This window comes from Pseudonaja textilis, chromosome 2, assembly GCF_049901715.1.
Source record: "Pseudonaja textilis isolate UNSWEBS1 chromosome 2, rPseTex1.2, whole genome shotgun sequence".
In the NCBI taxonomy this organism is placed as follows: Eukaryota; Metazoa; Chordata; class Lepidosauria; order Squamata; family Elapidae; genus Pseudonaja; species Pseudonaja textilis.
The window spans coordinates 204,769,784-204,781,421 of record NC_141991.1 but is presented as its reverse complement, the minus strand read 5'-3'; the positions used below and the strand labels follow the sequence as shown (position 1 = coordinate 204,781,421).

General features: G+C 36.1%; 1 long non-coding RNA gene across 2 annotated transcripts in view; it reads left to right on the top strand.

The window, feature by feature from the left end:
• Nucleotides 1-1,610: 1,610 nt before the first annotated feature.
• LOC148127335 (uncharacterized) overlaps nt 1,611-11,638 on the top strand; it is a 71,564-nt gene continuing 61,536 nt past the window's right edge. The window contains exon 1 of one of the 2 annotated variants that reach the window (XR_015741501.1): nt 1,611-1,692. This is a non-coding gene — a long non-coding RNA (uncharacterized LOC148127335). Of the gene's footprint in view, nt 1,713-11,638 lie in introns of both variants that reach the window. The other variant, XR_015741502.1, reaches the window with a different exon arrangement.

The window sequence follows — 11,638 nt, the reverse complement described above, 5'->3', positions numbered from 1 at the left end:
TGAAGTTCTTTCCTGAGAATGTAGTTGTGGTTAGTGACAAATATGGTGAAATAAGCATCAGGCACTGAATACATAAAAATCACCAGCAAACCACTTTTAGTGCCGCTGAACTCATGTAGTGTTGGAAACATTATTCAATTAAATACATTATAGTCATTTATTTGTATACCACTTTTTAATTATTTTTACAAATAACTCCTGGTGGCAAATATATCCAATACACCTCCTCTTTCTATTTTCCCCAAATAACAAGAACCTGTGAGGTGAGTTGGGCTGAGAGAAAGAGATTGGTTCAAGATCAGCCAGCTGGCTTTGATGGCTAAGGTGGGAAGAACTCATGATCACCTGCTTTCAAGCCTGGTGCCTTAACTAGATCTAACTAATTTAAATTAAAATTAAATTAAAAGTTAATTTCACATTTCTCAAGATTCCTATTTTACACGGCCATTCTCGAATTATAGTTGTGTTTGAAGGGGATTTATTATAACTAGTAAACATTTTTCAGGAAACAATACTTTTGAAGAAAATTGTTGTGCAATGGAACCCACAAAGGCCTCATATTGTCTGTTTAACTGATACCATTCTTTTATTGTGGAAATGTCCCTGCTTAGTTAGGCACCTTAATGGATTACTTTATGCTCAACAGGTTATCATTAATGCTGTTTTGAAACTGCTTTAAAAATGAGTAGTCCTACCTTTAAATGGACACAAGATTGACTTGAAGAGCATATGGTATATGCTCACACTGAGAAATTTCTTCCATGTGTACTTTTTTCTCTATTTATGCTAAGGAGACGTTAGATTTTCATAAACAGTTGTATGAACTGAAGTGTGACACAAACACAGAAAATAATGTGTTTGTGAACACGTTGTGCCTATAAACAGGATAATAACTGACTGTTAGATTAATGAATTTGATTGGCTTTATGTTTGTGTTCTGGATTAAGGGGTTTGAGGTTCACAGTGACAATGGTAGTTAAAAATAAGAGCAGCAATGGAGCAATAGATAAAATGAGACTCTGGAGAAGGATACCATAGACTGCTTTTCTAATAATGAAAACGAAGCCCTATTATCTTCCCAAACTCTTCTACAAACTCTGCCATCATGCCATACTCTCAAAAGACAAGTTGTTTTGACACACAATTTCTGATTGTCATATCTTTTCTTCATTGGCTTTGTACTTAATGTAAATTTCTTTTCACACTGTACAGATGGATTTTTTTTTAAAAAATTAAATATTCCTGGCAAGGATAAAATTCTTTCATTTAAACTAGGAAATTGCCACATTTGCAATCTGAATATCCACTTGCTTACATGCCTTCCATTTGCCATCTCGTTGTTGACATTTTCTTAATGACTTATTACCTAGTTCTTTTAAATTTCTATTTGTTTGGTAGATGTCATTCATTTGTACACAGATTTCTTTGTGGAGGATAAGTAACAAATCTTATTATTCCTGATCATTGTTCACACTTGTCTCTAGGAAAATGGAAAACACAGATGCAATCCTAATTATATTTTAAAAGAGAAATTATTTATCAAAGGGAACACCAGAACTTATAGACTCTGAACCAGTGACATGTATTCTGTAAAACAAATCAAATTAGCTAAACAAGTTCAAGGAGAGTGATTCAGTTTATTCAGAGAAAAGTCCTGTGTGTGTCTAGTAAAACTAAGCAAACTGCACTGAGGTAAGAGGATTTAGTCCCAGGTTGGTATATATTAGTTTGCAGTTTTGGAATGGGAATGGAGGGGATGGGAAGGGATGGTAGAAGAAGAGAGCTATTCCAGATTAAATTTAAACTTGTTTCTATGTCATGCGATGCACATGTAACTAAAGTTATATAAGCCTGCTGCAATAAAAGAAAAGAACAACGCAATTCTGTGCTAGACTAAAGAAAATTAAAATATAATGGGACATCCGTTTTGATGATTTAATTTTTTTTTGGCATGTCTCTTCTCCCCTATTCTGTTAGTCAGATGTAACTCAATCTCACCTAACTGTTGATCTATTCTGATATTTCTCTTAATTCTTTTGGGTGTAGTATGGATTCCACTATTTTGCCCTTACTTTGGTATAAGTACTGGATTTTTTGTACAGTATTTTTTCCAGAATTCTATATGAAGTCCATACATTGAGATTGTGGGGGTGGGCTATGAAGATCAACAAAAAATCAGTCTCATTCAGATAGATTCATTAAGTTTCAATCAGTGGTGGGATTCAAAAGAATTTACTACCGGTTCTGTGGTCATGGCTTGGTGGGCATGGTGTGGCTTGGTGGGCATGGCAGGGGAAAGATACTGTAAAATCTCCATTCCCATCCCATTTCTGGGGGAAGGTTACTGCAAAATCCCATTACTTGCCCATCCCACTAACCTGCTTTCCAGCTTCATTCTCCTGTGCAAGGCAACAAAAGAAGACCTAGCCGATCAGCTGGGAGGCAGAGAATAGATGGGGCAGGGACAGTCAGAAGTGGCATTTGCCAGTTCTCCAAACTACTCAAAATTTCCACTACTGGTTTTCCAGAACTGGTCAGAACCTGCTGAATACCACTTCTGGTTTAACTCACACATATTACTGCTTGGGAAATGAAGTACATCTATATCTAAGTTATAACTTAAGGCTACCATTTTGAACATGTATTTTTATCTATTTTTACTGCACAAATAGTATTGCTGGGCAGCAAATTGAATAGGAAGGGGGAAAATGATCTGGAATGTGCATATGTACATGTGTCATGCCAGTTTCAGACTGCTTAAGTAAAAAACATCTTTTCCTGGTCTGCTTCAGAGCTGCCATGTGATTTCAGGATGAGATATGTTTGATTTAAGGACATGGTGACAAGCACAATATGTGCATCTATATTGACTTCCAGTTACCAGTTCCCTTTTAAATCCACTCTGCTGCACATCCCTAATAAACACTACCTTGCTTAATGATGCACAGTTAGCAGATTGTGATGATAGGCATTGTAAGGCTGTGCATGTATATTTTTTTTATTTTTTATTTTTGTCAATTGCTTACAAGATAATAGGTATAGGTAAAAACATAGTTATGAATACATGGATACAAATAAGAAAAATTAAAAAAATAAAAGAAACACTAGGACAGGGACAGTAGGCACGTTGGTGCGCTTGTGCAGACCCCTACAGACCTCTTAGGAAAGGGGTGAGGTCAATAGTAGAAAGTTTTTGCAGTTTGGAGAAGAAACCACAATGCCAGGTAGAGTATTCCAGACATTGACCACTCTGTTGTTGAAGTCGTATTTCTTGCAATCAAGTTTGGTGCGATTAACCTTGAGTTTGTATCTATTGTTTGCTCTTGTATTGTTATGATTGAAGATGAAGTATTCATTGACAGGTAGGACATTGCAATGTATGATTTTATATACTATAATTAGATCGGACCGAAGGCGGTGTAGTTCTAGGTTTTCTAGGTCTAGAATTTCAAGTCTGGTGGCATAAGGTATTCTGCAACGAGTAGAGGAGTGGAGAACTCTTCTTGTGAAATATTTCTGGACTTTCTCAACTGTATTAATATCAGATAAGTAATGTGTTAATATCGGATACATAATGTGGGTTCCAGACTGATGAGCTGTATTCAAGTATTGGTCTAGCAAATGTTTTATATGCTCTAGTTAATAGTGTGATATTACCAGAGAAAAAGCTCTGGTAATAAGATTAGGTTAACAACTCTTAATGCCTTTTGGCTATATAGTTACAGTGGGCTCTAGCACTTAGGTCTTTAGAGATGAGTACTGCAAGATTCTTGACAGAGTTTGGATCATCAACAAGGTCTTGACTATTCAGCCTGTATTTTCTTTTCTTTCTTTCTTTCTTTTTTTTGGCAATATATAGGACAGAGCATTTATTTGTTGAGATTTAAAATTGCCATTTGTTTGACCATTCTGATACATAGTCAAGGTCTTTTTGAAGGGTAGCAGTATTGTCTGTTGTATTGAATAGCTTTACATCATCAGCGAAGAGAACGCATTTGCTCTTAATATGATCACGGAGGTCATTTATGTAGAGTATGAAAAGAGTTGGTCCTAGAACACTGCCTTGGGGGACACCACTGTTGACAGGTACAGAATTTGATAGGATGTTTCCAATTTTGGCCATTTGTTGTCTGTTTGACAGGAATGCTTCTATCCAGTTATTCCTGTGTCCAGAGATACTGTAAGATTTTAGTTTTAGGAGTAGTTTGTCGTGTACCACTGAATCGAAGGCTTTTCAGAAGTCTATGTAGATTGCATCTATTGCTTTGCCCTGATTGAGTTGCATAGTCCATATGTTTTTGCAGTGTAAGAGTTGCAGATTACATGATAGTTTTTTCCTGAAACCAAATTTTTTATTGGAGAGTAGGAAGTTTGTTTCTAAGTGGAGGATGATGGATTGGTTAATAATTGATTCCGTGACTTTACAGGTGATGCAGCATAAAGAGATTGGTCTGTAATTTTCAACTAGGCTGTCATCTTCCTTTTTGAAGATGGGGATGACCGTGGCTTGTGACCATAGGTTAGGCAAGGAGCTGGTCCTGAAAGATTTTTCAGATTATGCTTAGAGGTTTGACTATGGCAGTGGATAGCTTTCTAAAGAAGTAGGCACATATTCCATCCGGTCCAATAGATAGAGAAGGTTTTAGATTGCGTAGTGCTTTTTCAACATTGTCTTCTGTAAAATTGATATGTATTAGATCATTGTAGTTGTCTGTGGTTTGACTAGGAAATACTGGGCATGATCTATTGCTGTTTACAAATACTGAGCCAAAGAATGTGTTAAAGAGGTTGGCTTTAATAGTGTTGTCATTGCAGTCTTTACCATTAGGTCCTTTAAGGGTGGGATGGACCTTGAGTCTTTTAGTTTGTTATTTACAAAATTGCCCAAATATTTATGTCTATCCTGAGCATGGATAGTAGCACTGCAGTTGTAGGATTTGTTTCCACATCAAATTGGTCACACTTAAATTCCTCTAAAATCAGTGGAATAAACTAATTGTAAATGGCCCTGTAGATTTCACTGCGAAATATGTTCAGTTAATTTATTCTAGAATTTCTCCTAATATAGTTAAAAATTGATTTACATATTTCTCTGGCAAAGATCCAGATAATTCTGCAGGCTGTACTCATAAGGAATATTATGAGTAGAACAGTATTATATTGCAGGAATAGCGACAACAATCAAAGGATTTAATAGCTACAACAATGAAAGGATGATGAATTGTACAAATTATTCAAATCACGGTGAAAAATTCCCTATAACAGTTGAAGAGGCATAGAAGGACAGCATTAAATCATTAATTTCTTACTTAATTCTAAGAATTCTTAGTAAGCCGTTATCTTCTAATTATAGTGCTATTAAAGAAGCCATCTTGCATTTCTGTTTGTTTTGAAAGAAGATGGCACATTTTTCTATGTGTTTATTTCAGATGATCAGATTTATTATAACATCACAGACATTGCTGTGAAAGTAATGGGATTTGGGAGACAGCTCTCACATGGGTACTTAGAGAAATTTCAGCAATATATTTTTATTCAGTGTGACTTGCATTGTATCTAATCCTAGCATTCCTGAAAAATATGTGGGGGTGTCACCAGAAAGTAATTAACAGCTGCCTATGTAAAACATAGAATTTCTTATCTACTAACACTTGGGTCACTGCTGGCATTGAAGATGTCCTTGTGCATAATTTCACTTAATGTTCACCCAGAAATATTATTTTTAATGATTTATTTATTTGTTTATTTAATATTTATTTAAAACAACATGTTATTGTTTGTCAGATATAGACACTGTTCATCACACTTACTCATGTTGCATCCAGAGTATAGAATGAAGTTATACAAGAACACTAAATACCATACAAAATAAATACTTCAAAACAACAGATAAAAATATTAAAATACATTAAAAATTAAAAGGGGAGGGAGGCCATCAAGGCACCAACCACTCCCTCTGTTATTTGCTACTCAATTGGCAAAGTCAAGTCTTCAAACTTCTACAAAAGGGTAGGAGAGTGAGAACCTGCCAATAAATTTAAATATATTCTATAATTACAATTATTCAGAGGCCTGATGGGTACCGACACAGATCTCATCAGCAGTCTTAGTGGCTGAGTGTGCATAGATTAACTTGGTGCGATTATGTTGTTGATACTGTATCTGTCTCTATCTCACATACACAACTGGTGCCCCCCTCATGCAGAACCCTTAGGTTATGGAACCTGCTCATACTGACATGAATTTTCTATTACTTACTTTTCAGAAATATCTCTTATTTTAAAACAAATGCTATAGTAACTCAGATAGGGCTAAAAATTAATGGTGTAAACTAGGTTGGACAGGAATCAAGTCTTTGAAGCTGATTAAGGTTTATAATAAGGGACAGATGACAATTTATCAAAAGTCAGCTCTGCTTCTTGATCTCTTTTTCTTGCCTTGACTTGGGTTAGGGTAAAAAGATGCAATTATTCTGTAATGGTGTAATTAATTTAAATATCTGAATAACTTAGTATTTGTGAATTTACTGCTTTTTTTCTTTGAGCTATTTTTTTGTGTATCTCATAAAAATGAGCCAAGTCTGTTTATCTAATAGTTTCAGGATTATTAAAAGTGCTAGAGAAAAGAGGCTGGAAGGTGAGAACACACATCATAAGGGAAAGGATGTGTCATAATTTGCATGCTGGTGTTTTTGTATAAAATGGATAAAGGCAATTTTATTTCTAAATAAAATTCATCCGATAATGATCTCTGATATGTTTGATTTACATGGATGACAATGTCTTCATTAGTTAGAGCAAACAATTAATCTTTCTTTAGTATAGCTACTACTATGCTTTCTCAATGTGGCATTTCAATTTTAGGGTTGACAGCTAGTCAAAAGGATTCCATTACACATGATCAAAGTCTGGACTAGATTATACTTGCCTTCAAATGACAAAGAGAAGATTCTTCACATCTATGAAAGGTTGTTAGTTCTGCATGAGTAATGTTAACTCCTCTGCACATTGTGTTCTATTTGCTTGACATGAACCTTGTTCTTTGTTAGTGTAAATTAACCCATATATTCATCTTGTAAAGTTAAGTAGATAAATTTATTCAAGTTAACTATTCAGGTGAGCAGCTTTCTCAGTAAATGGTACATTGCAGAAATACGCACATCAGAAGCCATATGATGGCTTCTAAACAGTCTTTGCTGGGGATAGTTTTGCTTTCAATACACCAAAACATAAGATTCCTTTTAAATTAAACAACAACAACCCCACAACAATAGCATTTTAATTATTTTTGAAACCATTGCTCTTTAATGGAAACCAGTGTATTGTAACTCACTGCTTATTAGATATAATCAGGGGTGGAATTCAAATTTCTTAACAACCAGTTCTATGGGTGTGGCCTAATTTGTGGGTGTGGCTTGGTGATCATGTGACTGGCTGGGTGTGGCTTGCTGACTGGGCACGGCTTGGTGGTCGTGTGACTGGCTGGGCATGGCTTGTGTGTAAATATTATAAATATTTATGTAAATATTGCATTTTTATAAAAAAGAGCAACTTTTACCCAAAATCAGACAAAGCAGGCAGACAGAGTGAGTTGCTCACAGAATCACAGATTCATTCAGAGATTTATCTTTGTGCAATCGACTACCTGTGTCTGTCACATAAAATTTGCTAGCAAGCAAACTCACAAAATTAACTCACAACATACTATGTATGTAAATAATATTTTTTTTTATTAAAAAAGAGCAACTTTTACCCAAAATCAGGCAAAGCAAGAAGACAGTTTGAGTTGCTCACAGAATCACAGATTCACTTAGAGATCTATCTATCTGCCATCAGCTACCTGAGTCTGCACTGAAAAATAGAAGCTTCGGTCATAAGGAAGGTTCAGATCTGCTTTTAGATTAGCTAGAAAGCAAGAAATGAAATGATTTCCTGCTTTCTAGCTAATCTAAATCTCCAGGCACAGCAGAACAGCTGATAGTCAGGGGAAAAAAAAGGAAAAATAGCAACTTAGGAGGCAAGTTTGATGGCACGCATGCCACGTAAGGAGTGAGTGGGTGGGGCGGGACCAGCTAGTGGTGTGGTTTACCAGTTTTCTGGGAGGTAGAATCCCATCCCTGGTGAGAGTGCATTTTGCGCATGTGTGTAGACCATTTCCAAAAAACCTCAGCCATTGTCAGCTTGGACAGTTGACAAGTGCTGCGCGAGGGTGCTCAGCATTTGAAAATCCTCTTCTTTCCTGCTTTTTCAACCTCAGCTGTGCCACGCAAAGCAGCTGAGTTTGAAAAAGCAGAAAATAAAGGACAGCCAAGAGCCTGTGCAGGCAGGCAGGCTAAACAGAGCAGCAGACACTGAACTGCTTTTGTGTCTGCTGCTCTTCAGAGCTACCAGTTCTATAGAACTGTGATGAACCGGTAGCATCCCATCCCTGGATATAATGATTGGATTTTAATATTATTGCTACATTAAGTTTGATTTTTATCTGAAACTGATAAACATAAAAGTGTGGGCTGAAAATATCTCATGAGATTTGAACTGATTATTCTGTTTGTGAATATATAGATAGTTCAATGCAAGTTAATAAATTACTAGCATACTTAGAAATATTTTTCTTTAATAGTAATGGTTTGCCCTTGAGGTATAAACCACAAAATCCCTTACTATGCACATATATATAGTTTCAGGAAATGTTCTTCTATTTCAAGGAACGTGCCTGTGGTATACTGAGTTTTCTGAGTTTTGCTATGCCTGTAACTCCCAGAATTCTTAGCCATCCTGCTAAAGTCAGTTCCATCAATACGAAGATCACAAGTTGGTTGAGGACAGCTTCCTTAGATGTTTAAAGTATGACTGATTCTAGATCCCAGTAAAATGATTTTCAAAAAAAAATTAAAGAAGCAAAAAATATTTATTCAGAATTGTTAGCTAGGAATTAGTTAATGCTTTGATTTCCTTGGTTTCTGATTTATCTCTTTTTATTTTTTTGTTTTGTGCCTTACAACAAGAATGGATTTCACTGTTTATAAATTCAATTCAGTGATAACAAAACATGGGAACTTGGCAAACACGATTGTTCATCTCAGCAATTCCTGCTGTTCTACCTACAACTAAATATTCTTTAAAAATAATCCAGCAGAAATCAATTTTGAGGGAGCATGATGCTCGGTTCTATGCTATTCATCAGAGCTATCATTCTGAAGCTTTACACAAACCTGGAAAATAGTCACAGTTCCTTAAGTCACTGTTACTTAAGGTATCAACTCATAGTGCAACCAATTGCAACTTTTTTCCTGGGTTGTATGAAAGCCTGGGGGAAAAATACCTGTTTTAACAAAGAGCAAAAGAATAAAGTTTTCATTCCTATTCCTCTGTACCATTTCACAGAAAGCAAGCTGTTCTAGTCAGTGTCAGGGCAGAAGTGAAGGGGGACTGACAGGTATAGAGCCAATTTTGTGTAGTATTTAAGGTGCTGTCCTAGAAACCAGGAGGATGAATTCTAGATTTACCTTGGGAAGGAGAGCCACTGAGTGACTTTGGCCAGTTACTCTCTCAGCCCAACTCACCTCACAACATTATGTGAAGAAAGTAGAAAGAAAGGGGTATTAGGCATGTTCACTTAGATAAAAATTCCTTCAAACTTCTATGGGAAGCATATGTCTTGGGTTGTCTACCAGAGGCCTGCGAGTTTGAAGAGTCTGTGAGGTATCTTAGCTGTTCTTAGCACTGCACTCCTCTGGACAGAGTACACTGATGTTCCTGAGATCTGTTGAAGCCACTCTCCAAGACCTGAGTGCTCCTACCATCACTGGGACTACTTTGGCCTTTTCATTAGCTGCCCTTCAGGGCCTGATACTTCTATAGCTTCTCATATTCTCATACAGCTCATCGGTCTGGAACCCACATTACGTATCTGATATTAGCACAGTTGAGAAAGTCAAGAAATATTTCACAAGAAGAGTTCTCCACTCCTCTACTCATTGTAGAATACCTTATGCCACCAGACTTGAAATTCTAGACCTAGAAAACCTTGAATTACTTCGTCTTCAGTCTGATCTAAGTATGGTATGTAAAATCATACATTGCAATGCCCTACCTGTCAATGAATACTTCAGCTTCAACCATAACAACACAAGAACACACAATAGATACAAACTCAAGGTTAACCACACCAAACTTGATTGCAGGAAATACGACTTCAGCAACAGAGTGGTCAATGTCTGGAATACTCTACCTGACTCTGTAGTTTCTTCCCTAAACCCCCAAAACTTTAACCTTAGACTGTCTACTATTGACCTCACCCCTTTCCTAAGAGGTCTGTAGGGGACGTGCATAAGCGCACCAACGTGCCTACCGTCCCTGTCCTATTGTTTCTTTTATTTTTCTTATATGTACCCATTTCATGTATTCATAACTATGTATATACTTATACCTATTATCTTGTAAGCAATTGACAAATCAAATAAATAAATAAATAATAAATAAATAAATATTCCTTCTTCCTGATATTGCTATCACTTGATATTGCTATATCTATCGTGACCACTATCTCCTGGTTGTTATCTACTATCACAATGTCTGGTTGATTAACCAGTATGTTCCTGTCCATCTGGATATGGAAGAGGATCTTAACCCTCTTATTCTCCATAACTTTCTATGGGATCTTCTATCTGGACTAGGGAGGGTCTAGCTCGCACACTGTGCAATGTTCCTGTACAGAAAGCCGATTACTTGCTTGTGCCATTCAGTGTATGGTCTTCCTTCCTCCATTTTACACCCTGCCATGATAATGGAAATTCCAGCTATTGGAGACCCAGGCAACCAACTGGGCAACTCCAACTATTGCAGATACTGTATGAGCAGAACTGCCTTGCCTTCAAGGATTGTGCTAACGTTCTAAGACATTTCATATTACTTCTCAGTAAGAAAGTCCTTGACAAACAGCTTTTTCTAAATTGTATTATTTATTCAGTTAATGTATAAACTGCTGTTCATCAATATGCAAAATAGTGGGGTGTACAATAAAAATGCCTGCAAATAGTCATCTCAAGACAAAATACAATAAAAATAATGACATTCTTTGCTGTGTATGAAGACTGGAGTGAGATCACAATCATTGCTAATTTCTTGAGAACATACTTTAGGTGTAAAAGCCAATCTAATTCAGAATTAACACTGGGGATGCTTCTCGTTTTTAAAAATACAAACTAGCAAAGAAAAGCAAACAGTGTTCTGCACCAGCTATCTTGTCAAAAATAATTGGCTCATTAATCCTAGTTATACAAATATAATTATATTGCAAGGTCAAATGCAAGAATTTACTTCTCAATGCCCTTCATGTTAAGCACAGTCCCATAGATATTCTTTGTATGAAAATAATCAACAATTGCATTAACACCTTGAGAAACTTAATTAAAACATGAACGAGATAAAGAAGATGCAAGGAAGTAAAAAGATCACTACATATAAGTAAATAAAAAGCCAACACATAACAATGTGCTTCATATAACATGGGTAAGATTTCAATGTCAAGTTGACATATTTATCTTTGGATGCAGCCTTCCTGAAACTAACAACCAGTATGAATTGAAATATGAAATAAAATATGAAATAAAAAAAGAAAGAGTTGGATTCCCAGGTTG